We start from the raw sequence: 13,849 nt of genomic DNA, 5'->3' as shown, positions 1-13,849 counted from the left end.
CATCATAAATTTCATTATATTGGAACAAAAATTTCAGACTCTGATTAATTAACATTTAATTAAACTCTACCCACGAGCAAAGTAATTAACAAATAAATTAAAATAGTAAATCCTTCAGTCAATATTTGTTCGTAACGTTCTATTATTTACTCTATCACACTATACCACCCATGATGTTGTGCCGAGGTGGCCCCCTTGGGTGTGTTTTGAGAGAAGGGAAATTGTGTATATAGAGAGACTGGAAAATGTAGGAAAATCGACCTCACATCTCGAAGGTCTGCCCAAGGACAAAGCAAGTCTACACCAACGGATACAAACAGATGAATAAGCAAAAGGCACCTACATTCTTCTATACCATTCACATGAAATGTTTTCATTCAATTCGCCATTTCAAGGATAATGGAAATATGGATGCTTTTAATTAATGTCTTATATATTGTCTACTTTGGTATCAATTTTGAGCTTTTGGGATGTAAGCATTTCAAAAGTTCATTGTTATTAGAAAAATCTGATTTAAGTCATTAAAAGAGCTTCAAAGTCCTGCAATGCAGTCTTATGAATTTCCAAAACAAATGAATTTTTGATTACTTAATTAATTGCTTAAGTACATCATCTGTTATTTCATTAATGAAAGAAATTTTACCAGAAGATTTACTGATTGGAATAGATTGTATGATATAGTGTTTATTTTATCTTTAACCAATTAAGCAATTAGAGAATTTGCAGAAGTTATTCACCATTATTCACCATTCCAAGGATAATGGAAATATGGATGCTTTTAATTAATGTCTTATATATTGTATCTCTTTTGGTATCAGTTTTGAGCTTGTGGGATGTAAGCATTTCAAAAGTTCATTGTTATTATAAAAATCTGATTTAAGAGAGCTTTAAAGTCCTGCAATGCAGTCTTATGAATTTCCCAAACAAATTAATTTAAGATTATTAATTTAAAATGTAAGACAGAAGATTAACTGAATGAAATAGATTGTATGAAGTCGTGTTTATTTTTATCCTTAACTAATTAAACAATTAGAGAATTTGCAGGAGTTATTTACCAGTTCAAGGATAATGAAAATATGGATACCTTTAATTAATGTCTTATATATTGAATCTCTTTTGGTATCAGTTTTGAGCTTTTAGGATGTAAGCATTTCAAAAGTTTATTGTTATTATAAAAATCTAATTTAAGTCATTAGAAAAGCTTTAAAGTCCTGCAATGCAGTCTTATGAATTTCCAAAACAAATTAATTTCAGATTATTAATTTAAAATGTAAGACAGAAGATTAACTGATTGGATTAGTTTTTAGGGTTTCTTGTTTATTTTTATCTTTAACTAATCAAACAACTAGAGATTTTGCAGAATTTATTCACCATTTCAAGGATAATGAAAATATGGATAAGTATAAATTGTCTCCTTTGGTATTAGTTTTGAGATTATGATATGAAAGCATTTTTAATGTTCATTGTTATTAGAAAAATCGGTTTTAAGTCAACAAAAAAGCTTTAGAGTTTTGTAATTGAGTCTCATCAATTTCTTAAACAAATTAATTATTGATTGCTCGATTAATGCCTTATGAGCATCATCAATTACTTCATTAAGAGTTAAGACAGTTAAGTTCAGTTTTAAGACAGTAGAATTACTGAATGAAATAATTTGTGTGGTTTTGTGTGTATTATTATTTATAACTAATTAAATAATTAAAGAAATCGCAGAATTTATTAATGTTTCTCCAATATTGAAGAAATGTAGCTAATATGAAATTAGGGTAAATATATAATACATGATCTTCAGGTTGAAGAAATGTAGTTAATGTGAAATTAATGTAAATGTTTTATATTCTTTACCATTTTATAATTTAAGGCAGCAGTTTATAAATATAATTATCAGTTTATAATTGTCAGTGTTTATTAATTGCAACACCAACAATTGTCGTTTGTCTTATATTAAAAATTCTTGTAAAAATTACCTTTGTACTTTTAAAATGAGCCGTATAAACTCTTTTCGTAAATTTTGCTGTTAATTTACGTTAAAATATATTTGGATCAATTTTATTTTAATATTAATTCAAAGACTTGGTATACTATCAGGGTGGCAAATAATTGCTGATTTCTGTCAGAAAATTAAAGATATTTTTTAATTGAACTGTATGTGTGCGTGTTTGTTTTGTATGTCCCCATTTTTTCGTTCACGTTTTCGGGCGTATAGGTTAACCGATTTGGATCGTTAAAAAAAACATTCGATTCCTATTGATAGGGAGATGTGCTGATTAGTTTTTGGCTAAGGCAGGTCCAGCCGTTACGGAGATACGGAGCAAAGAGTGCAGAAAATATAAATCGAGTTTATGATAGAACGAAGTATATGATTTGAATAATCCAAAAAACATTCAATATGTAATGATTAGGAGAAGTGGCGATTAGTTTTTGGCAAAGGCAGGTCGAAGATACAGAGCTAATTGCGCAAAAAATGGCAATTTTTGAGAGAACTAAGCATCCGATTTGAATGATTCAAAAAAAAAATTCTGCTTGTGTTGACAAAACAATTGCTTTCGGGGAAAAAAATATTTCAATAATTTTCTCTAATTTTTTCTTAATTATTGAAAATAATTCAGATTTTAATTTTAATTCTGGCTAAAGTTTTAAAGCTTACTTATATACTTTAAATGAATAATTATAACTTTGTAAGTCAGTCTATATAATTTTTATAAATATTAGACGATGTTACAGTATTTATAATAATCTATTAGAGAACATTTAATATTCCTCGAGCATTTCGATACGGTGTGGGAAGTTCAGCAATTAATTTTAAGGCACGATGCCATACACCACTAGTATTAATTGTTTTATCATACGCTATATTACACATATTTGTTTATTTTTAATTATTTGATATACATCTCCTAAAGAAGACTCTTTTGACCACTGATTTTGCGTCCATTTTTTGAGGCTTTTTCAAAATGCGCTGTGGTCCACTATAGGGTCATATATCCCCCGTTGAGAATCTCTAACAACTTTCAACAACAGATATGCGTAAATTTAATTATTTTATACTTTCAATATATTTATTACTATAGCAAATACAAGCAATCATAAAAGCATAGTTCGTGAAAGGCTAGTCCACACCAATGGATTAATTTCATAAAATGTGTGATTTATTGCACCATAAAAACATATTTTTCTTTTAGACAATGTAATAACCTTTTGTCAACGATTGAGTTTCATCCATATTTTATGCGAGATTCCCTACATATCCATTCTTGCAATTTTGCTATTTAAATTTGCTTAAACTTTAGGAAAAATACAATTTAGAACTTCTGTAGTTTTTGATTGCTTGCCTGATTTGTTTAATATACAAATCTTCTCTATCATCTAGAACACATATTTCAACCATAACTAAAATAAAATATTCTTCCACTTGATAACTTTTTCATAAGAAAAAGATTCAAGGTAAATCAAGAATAAACTTTATCCAGAGAAGTAAAACAAAAATAAATTATGTTGAATCTTTTTTTTAACAGCTGTTTGTCACATAACTCGACTGCAGTAAACAGGGCAATAAATAAGGCAGAAAATGATGAAATTGCGAAAAAAGATTTCGAAAGTTTTCTATTGCGTAACCGGCATAAGCAAAGTGCCTACTCGGTTGAGTTACCTAGCTAGAATATATTGTATACGGAAATATACCTGTGGAAATAGCTCGTTGCTGGACAGGGATTGTAAACCTAAAAGTTTAAGAATTAATTTTCTACGATATTTATATTTTATATAATAAATAGAAACATTCAATATTTAATTAGGTTTACTTTAAATCTATTCAGTTTTTTTTATATAACTATAAACCATATTTATAATTGTTTTACTTTAAATTATTTCACATAATTTATGTATGCATATTCATTCATGCCTATGACGTTTTTAAATTTACCTATTGTACAATTTTTTGAAAAAAATAGTTTAAAATGTGTTTATAATTATAAATGTATTTACTATTATATATTTGTTATTTTCATAAATATGCATTATTATACTAGACTAAATTATTTTTAACGTTTAACTTGAACGTTTCTAACTTATTCTATAAGATTAGGTATTATAAAGTACGTGACAAATAATGCATATATTTGCCTTACATTTACATTTTATTGCATCGTTCGAAATTATTAAATTCTTGAATTACCAAAATCATTGAAAAAGCAATTTGGAATGTATCTAACTTTAAAAATAATCTTCTAAATTTAAAAGTAATCTTTTTTTTCAAAAAAAAAGTATTTAATACACAATACTGTATAATAATTCTATAATAAAAATGATTTTTATACTTGTTTTTGTTAGCATACATGCGAAATTTATTTAATAATTACTAATAATCATCAGAATTTATGTATATTTAAATTCAAAAATTTAAACATTTACCTTTTATATTAGGTTGGCAACTAAGTAAGTGCGGATTTTTGTTAGAAAATTAAAGACATTTTTATGGCACTAAATAACTTCATTCTGCAAATTATTGTTCATTTCGATCAATGACTTTTTGTGATCTTTAAAGAAGCATCATTATCCAACTTTCATAAAACTTCTGGCTTTTATTAGCAAAAAACAGTATTATGTACAATTTGACGTCATCATAATCATTGAATTGTTTATCATTCAAGGAGTTTTGTAAAGATCTAAACAAAAAGTAATCACAAGGTGCAAGACCAGGATTATAATCATCAGAGTTCATCTATATTTAAATTTGAAACTAAGGATGGCAATTAAGGAAGTAAGTGCGGATTTTTGCTAGAAAATCAGACATTTTTTTTCATAGTAGAATTTTTTTATGAAACTAAATAACTTCATTCTGTAAAGTATTGTTCATTTTCATCAATGACTTTTTGTGATCTTTCAAGCAGCATTATTATGCAACTTTCATAAAACTTCTGGTTTTTATTAGCAAAAAACTTAATTAGGTACAATTTGACACCATCATAATTATTGAAATGTTCACCATTCAAGAAGTTTTGTAAAGATCTTAACAAAAAGTAATCAGAAGGTGCAAGATCAGGATTATAATCATCAGAGTTTATTTATATTTCAATTTCAAACTTAGGATGGCAACAAAGAAAGTATGGGCGGATTTTTGTTGGAAAATTGAAGACATTTTTTCATGGAACTAAATAACTTTATTCTTTAATGTATTGCCTATTTTGAAAAATGACTTTTTGTGATCTTTCAAGCAGCTTCTTTATCCCACTTTCCTAAAACTTCTAGCTTTTATCACCACAAAACTGAATCAGGTACAATTTGATACCATCATAATCATTGAATTGTTTACCAAACAAAGAGTTTTGTAAAGATCTAAACAAAAAGTAATCAGAAGGTTCAAGTAGCAACATTAAGACTATATGGTGGATGTGGAAAAACATTCCAACCTAGCTCCAATAATTTTGCCGAAAGGTCAAATATATGTGATATCAAAAATGGAATAAAAAACGGCTTTCATTCGTCAATTCGTATCATTTTAATGAAAATACTATCCTTTATTTTGTACCATATTTTGTTTATATTTATGTTGTTATTCACTTATGTTACGAGATGTTATATTATTTAGCAGTTGTAACAGACATTGTAATTTAAAAAACTATTCAGGCTGCTCTTCTTCAACTATGTTGTTTAATTTTGTAAATTCGAAAAACTCCTTTTTACTGACAGCTGAATTGCCTAGTGTGCAATAACAAAACTTTATCAGAAAAACCTAAAAAATCAATTGAAATCATCTAAGAGTGAAAGCCGCACTCACTAAGTTGCCAGTTTTTTTAATTTTATTATTTAATTTCTGATTCAAAAATAATTTTCCTTACTTCAATCGAATTAAAAATGTGAGGACAAAAGGTCGATCTCCCCTGCTCAAACCGGACCTCAGCTGCTGGAAGGCCATGCACCTATATAAAATCTTTGCGACGACCATATTTTAATCTTTTAAATTATGGTCAAAAATATAATTGTACTTTAGATGAGTTTAGTTCAAGCAAATTTGCAACCCTGAACTCTATGCTCAGTTGTTAAAAATTTTCCTATAGCACATTTATGCTGACTTCTATTAAGATATTTGTGTGAACCATAGGTTAACATTAAATACATATCTGTTATTATATAATTAGATAGTTTATGCTAACTACGTTCACAACATTCACATAAATCTTGCTAATTGCTTCTCTATTCAATGACATAATATGAGTAAGCCTCGACATTATCCATACGGTTTATTTATATTATTACTAATACTAATAATTCATTAGTAATTCATATTTACATTTCAATTGATTGCAATCTTTAATCAGTGCGGTGAAATAATTTGAAATGTAAAATTTGCCGCCTAAATGTGTAATTGCATATCAAGGTCCATATGTTGTTACCAAAATTGTGTATGTTAAATCGATTGCTTCAACTACTACATATACCTGCAGTTCCGTAGAAATCTTAAATCTTATTTTTTCAATATCTTTATGTATACCTTTACATAGTGACTGTATTCCGGATACCATTTTTACCCTGTATTTAAAGGTAATTATTGGAATCTTTCCGAAAAACATGAAAAAACATTTAAAAGGAGCCATAAAAGATGCAGCTTGCAACACCTGGCGCATAGAACTTTAAAATGGGATCTTCTACAATATTTCTTTATATAATTTATTTGATCAACGTTGTGTAATTATGAGCAATTTATCAAAATTTACTTAAATATAGTTTTCTTTTTCGTATCTAATTTAAATGCATTTACAACTGCCCAGTTTAGGACATTTAGAAAATTTAACGATTTGCAATTGTACAATATATACATTGTATCAAATGAATAAAAAACAACTTAATAGATGATTATCCATTCAATATATAAGCTACAATCTAATGGTTAAAATATAACATTTGTTCTGTTAATTAATGGATTGAAGTAGAAAATTTAGTTTTCATTTAGAATCAACATTGGCTTAGGTTAAGTTGCGATTTTCTTTTCAATCTTCTATAGTTTTCCGTTAGTTAAATGTTAAATGCTATGGTAAGGCTAAGTTGCGCTGTATTTTTCATATAAAATGGTACTAAAAACTGTCAAAATACTTTGTATTTGCTGTGTGAGCAGACGTTTTACACATGAAACTTCCCATGTATTATAAATGCACATCATAAAGATAATAACATTGTTTTTTGATGTTTGTGCATTTTCTAGGTTAGGTTTTCTATCCAAAATGCCTGACCGCAGCAACCACTTAGCATTTTTTGGTAGTTTTTGATCCAGCTTCATATATTATTCAATCAACTTTTTAGATTTTTGGTTTGAAATTACCAATTTAATTCGTCATTCTGGCGGAAATAGTTCAGTCAGTAGCGTGCCCGACTCACACGTCAGCGATTCTCGGATAGATTCTTGGCTAGAAGTAAGAAAAATGAAAGAATTTAAAAGAGTTAATTTAAAAATGAGCGGAATTTAATTGTTGAGTTGAATTTGAATAAAATTAGAAGTAAGAAGGAAGCAAGATTAAAATTGTAGATCAAATTTAGAAGAATGAAGAAATGAGTTGTTACAACATATAGTAGTATAGTATAGGATACATATATAGTAAATATATATAAATAGTATAGAATATTATATATATGGAACAAATCGAATATAGAATAATAGATTTTAGAAATATCAAATGTTGAAAAAAACTCGTTTTTTTTTCAATACTGTTATTATTAACATCCCGTAGAGTAAGTTATTATAATCGTCCAAAAAATCGAAATTGAAAATTTTTACATTTCTTCACGTTTTGAAGGTTTCTGAACATTTTGGCATACCTCAGAAATAATGGATGTGCGTGTGTGTGTATGTATGTATGTTTGTATGGATACAATTTTTCGTCCACGTTTTCGGGCGCACGGATCAACAAATTTGAATGGTTCAAAAAACATTCGATTCCTATTAAAAGGGAGATGTGCTGGTTAGTTTTTGGCAAAGGCAGGTCTAGCCGTTTTGGAGATACGGAGCAAAGAGTGCAGAAAATAGAAATAAAGTTTTTGAGAGAACGAAGCATCCGATTTGAATGGTCCAAAATTTCAATTTGTAATGACGGGGAGAAGTGGTGATTAGTTTTTGGCAGAAGTAGGCCCAGCCGTTTTGGAGATACCGAGCTAAATGTCCAAAAAATCTGAATTTTTTTTTTGCTTAGATTTTAAATAACTCAGATTTTAATTTTAATTCTGGCTAAAGTTCTGAAGCTCACTTATATGCTTTAACTAATTTTTTTTTTTTAATTATATTATTTTAATTATATTATATTTTTTTTAAATTTATTATATTAATTAATTATTATATAGCAATCAGAACTTTACGTCCTATGAGCTGTTGGGCTGAAACTTCTTTTTACTTCGTATTGTTTAGATGGTAACCCAATGGTTAATCCATCCATATTTGATGATTTTTGTTATTAGAATTAATCTAATAGGGCTGACTTTTATATTGGTGCAGCAATGCCGGGCAAGGGCTATTTTCACTTGGAAACATATTGCTATCTATATTTCCAAGTGAAAATCGTTGTCACTGCTGCCTCACAACGGGGTGCTCGAAGTGGGCATCGAACCCGGGACCTCTGATTCAGATCCCGTGGCTCTTAACCGCTCACCTACGGGCGAGCCCTACTTTAACTAAATAATTTTAACTTTGTAATTCAGTTTATATAATTTTTATAAATATTGGACAATGTTACAGTATTTATAATAATCTATATGAAAACATTTAATATTTCTGGAAAATTTCGTTACGGTACGGGAAGTTCCAACAGCTTTAAGGCACGATGCCATATACAACTAGTTTATTTCACTATTTACTTAAATGTTCGAAATAATGAAAATTATGTCGGATTGCTATTATGTTGAAAATTGCATTGTTAATAGGGATCTGCTTATAAATTGCCGTTGTAAACTCTCAAATTGTTAAAAAAATTCCATGATACTATTTTAATTAATTTATTATAAGAATATCGGTACAATTTATATTGTATTATATTTTACAACAATCAAATTTCTATTCCAAGCTTTCTCATTTTTTTTTGCAACAAATGTTTTGTGTGCATTTACCGCCTAATTTATTCGAACAAAATAATCTACTTTCAATGGCGAATTATTTTGTATTTCCATTATGTCAAATAACTGTAGAAAATATCATCGAGTATCCCACGGGCGACTAAGGAAAGGGCTTAAGGTGCCGTGATGTTATGATTACTCGTGTAATCAAGTCAGTTGTTTGTTTGTTTGTACATTTGATAATGTACAAACGTGATTTTGTTCCCATAAAATACATGCTGGCACTCGAATCGAATTTCGTGACGGACTGTACCCGTCACGCTTCGCACTACGATCAGCTGATGTTCACTTTTCAATACGATACAAGCTCAAACGTGCGTTTGTTGATACTTCAATCGATACTTTTTGAATGGTAGATGAAGGTGATTTGAAAGGTATTAAGAAAGATTCATCAATAAGATTCATTAATATTTTACCATCCTAAATTGTCTTGTTGACATGCGCATAAAATGTATTTTCTAAATTTTATAAGATTTCATTTCATTACGTTCTTGATTCGGTTTCAAAATATTTTTGGTTGCTAACTCACAAGTTAAACATAATTTATGTTAATAAATGAAGTGCTTTAGTGTGACAGGTTTTAATTTTTTTCCTAAACGTGAGTAGATAAAAATGTTTTAATGATTGAAGAATACTCATAAGATATACAAAAGAAAAAATAAGGTTTTGAAAATCGAGTTTGTTGTTCATATTTTTCTGAAGAGCAACTAGAACTTTAATATTCTGTAAGCCGTGACGATGATTATTTTTACTAATGGTTAATATAAAGCAACCCGATGGTTAACCTATACTAGGTTTGATTTATTTTGCATCATAAGTCAACCCAATGATTGTGCTTTTGTAGTTGTGATGCTGTTTTAACTTGTAAACATTCGATTTCTGTTTTCAAATGAAAAGGGATGTCATTACTGCTTGATATCATATGACATGTTTATCTCTTCGAACACCAATTAGAATTTTAAATACTATATGAGCTGTCATGATGAGTATTTCTACTACAAGTATTAGAAATCAACACAATGAAGACTGATTCTAAATTTGATACATTTTTTTTATCACAAGATAATCCAGTGCTTTTTTAATCGTGACGCTATTTTTCACTTGCAAACATATTTATGATCTATATTTTAAAGTGAAAACAGATGTTACTACTGCATGCTATCATAGAAAACATATTTGTTTACTAAAGAATAATTAGAATTTTATTCTAATTGTTCTATTTTATTAAAGCTATTAGAAAGTAACACTATGGCTGACAGTTTATAATTTTGATTTTTTTATCAGAAAACAGTCCGATCATATTGCTTTTTATTTTGTAATGTAATTTTAATGTGTAATCATATTTATGATCTATGTTTTTTAAATAAAATGGGTGCCAATATTGATTGATATTATGATTTGAACTTGGGGCCTTGTAGTTGCAAGACCGAGTTTTTATCTCTTGAGCCACACACTTCTCATAATTAATATGAAATAAATAATGTCAATGAAATTATTATTTTAATTGATAAAATTAGAACATTATTTTGGGTTAAATTGATAAAATGATGATCACTAAAATAATAGTCAATAGTGTAAAATACTAAGGTCTTAATGAAGAATAAAAGACGATACTAGTGACATGAAATATTAAAATAACGTCTATAAATTATTCAGAATTTATTATTATCGTATCATTGTCACCGTGTCATTAAACATTTTCGTTATCCATATACTTATATTCCATACTAATTAGATTTATTTCATATTTATTGTAATTATCACCGTTGTACATGATATCTAATCTCCAAAAGGCACAAATGTCAAATAACAATTTCATCATAAGTTAATATTATGATGTTTATGCCTTCTGGGGATTAGGTTTTATGTGTAAAACACCTGATTAAACATCAAATCCATAGCTTTGTGACTACCAACTCATACGATTATAAATCGTATATAAATCGGAGAATTGGCCCCTGAGTGGCATTAGATTTGGCTCAGTTGACTCACTTCTATGTATAAATTGTTTGGAATTTATAGCAGTTTTCACAGTAACATTTATGAGTCGTTAGTTAAATTTTACTTCGATGATCCGTTTGTTTCACAAATGCCGTACTGTTTACAATACAAAAACGAACATTATATTTCGTGTACATAATTACATTTGCATGATCCAATATAAAAAGTACGTACATAATCGAGTACTTAGATATGTACACATAATATTTTATGCATTAGAACGAATCACGAATGTATTGATTAATTCCAATTCGTCATTTGTTTCGCATAATATCATTCCTATCATTGTAATGATCCGCATAACGTACGTACAATGTTATGCGGTGATGCATATCAGCTGGTTTGGTTTCGCTAACGTTTTGTCCCTTTCGAATAAATCTTATTTCTTCGTACTGCCTCTCCCTCACGCACAATGGTTTCTTGTGAGGTGCTTGATGTTTTCCGCATGTTGCCATCTCGTTCAGATCAATGCAAAACCGCGGATTATCCCGCTTTTTTCAAGATGAATACGGGATAGCGGAACGTTTCGGTATACATTCTGAGTCTGATTTCATTGATTGAAAATCCGAACGAAAGGAACCAACATCTTGTCATTTCTTTTTATAAAACAAGGTAAATGTGGTTAATTGCAATCAATTTTTTAGGAAAATTTTAACACGTTCGCGGATATTAGAAGTTCCAGCAAAGTACAAAAATTGACTGCCATTTTATTTTTAAATTGATTGTGATATACACAATTTGATTAAACACCATTTATAAGGATAGCCAAATTATAATATTTTAATGAATTTAATGATAAACGAATAATAAAATAAGAATTTTAGTATTTTTGATCGAAACATACTATCCAGAATCCAGATAGTAATCTAACTTTACGTTTTGATTCCATTTACAGGATAGTGTTTTGAGTTTTGGATCTCTGATTCTATTTTATCATAAAAAAGTGAAAATGAACTTTAGTTTATTTAATGATAATCATGAAAGCTCGTTGATTTGATAGTTTTCAAGAGATAATAATTAATCAGCTAATCTGTATCAACAGATAAGGATTAAATTTTTTACTAATATTAATTATTTATAATTAAATATTTTTTAAGACTTTTTGCTTCGACGACATTTCTGACCTTGTTATTAAATTGTAACGATAACAATCGATTCATTCATCTTTTAAGCACAAACATTAAGGGAAACAATTGTCTGGTTTCGTGTGTATACTCCAAAATGGATATGAGCTTCAGAAAGCAATTACGCTAAACATGACTTTGAAAAATTATTTTTTATTTTATTAATAGCAATCAGAATTTGATAGTTCTTCAAGTTTGTTGTGTTAATAACATGGTTTTATAGATGATAACTCAACGGTTGGCATACCATTTTTTTATGAATATGTTATTGGAATACAATATACATCTAATACTGATGATTTTTTATTGGTGTGGTAATGTCAACTATAGGCTATTTTTTTTAAACATATTGCTATCTATATTTTCAAGTAAAAACTGATATTACTACTGCTTGACATCTGACTGCTCGGGACGCGTATAGAATTTGGAACTTCTGTTTGGAAGCCTATAGCTCTAATCTCTAATCCACGGGAGCCCTGATAAACCAATTGGAGTAATAAACGCCTGAAAAAATACAAACATTTTTATGTAACGGTTCCTGACCGATTGGTTCATTTTTTAAAATATTTTTTAATTTTTATATTCCTTTTTACATTGTTTTATATTCTCATATTTTGTAATTTTCATAGTATTATGATTTTGAATTATTTTCAATTGTTATTGCTATTATATTTATATTCTTATTTCTATTTTCAGGCTTAATATTTTTAGGCTTGTAATTTGTTTATATTATGTATGTTTTATCAATAATGTTACTAATTTAGGGCAAATTCTCAGATAAAATAAAAATATTATGGTAATGCAATGTTAATGGTCTATCTTCGTATGGGTTGCTACTAACGAACGCACAGCAAATATATAGCTTTTTGACAAATCGTTTTTTCCAACTCACACGAAGATAGACCCATGACATAGCGTTACCATAACATTTATATTTGATTTGAGAATTGGATCATGAATATATTACCACAATGATCCAAGTACTTCAAGCAATCGTTTTGAAGTTCTTAACACTTTGTGGACCGGTCACGAGTTAACTCGTGTTCTTATGGCCGAATGCGCTTTTTTCACAATTCTGTTGATTTTTCTATTGGCGACCATATACAGTATAATACAAGCTGCTTTTCTCCCTTGTAAATGCAAATATAAATATAAACTAGTGGTGTATGGCGTCGTCCCTTAAGGCAAATTGCTGGAACTTCTCGTACCGTAATGAAATATTCGAGAAATTTTAAACGTTTTCAAATATATTATTACAAATACTGTAACTTTCATTATTTTTACTATCTTGTTATATCTGAGCAAATCAAATGTAAATCATAAATCAATTTATCTCCCGAACATTAACAATCGTCATTTCATTTCGAATTCGATTTCAAAAAAGAGAATAGTTGCCTTAATTTACACAAAATTGAAAATGTATCCCGCATAGTCACAGTCTAAACGCATTTGCAAATAATTCTGTGCGACATTTTAACTTATACTGTGCTTAGCTTGGTGGCATTTTCACATTTTTCAATAGTTTTCACAAAATTGGAAAAGTGCTCCAGTACATAAACAGTCTAAACGTAATTGGGTAAACATTTATACCAGAGTGGCGCTTAGACTGTGCTTAGCCTGGGTAATTTTTT

Source organism: Ctenocephalides felis, unplaced genomic scaffold (genome assembly GCF_003426905.1).
Source record: "Ctenocephalides felis isolate EL2017-DRISC unplaced genomic scaffold, ASM342690v1 CF-g0.4_SCAFFOLD_03571, whole genome shotgun sequence".
Taxonomy (NCBI): domain Eukaryota; kingdom Metazoa; phylum Arthropoda; class Insecta; order Siphonaptera; family Pulicidae; genus Ctenocephalides; species Ctenocephalides felis.
This window is presented reverse-complemented; position numbering follows the sequence as displayed.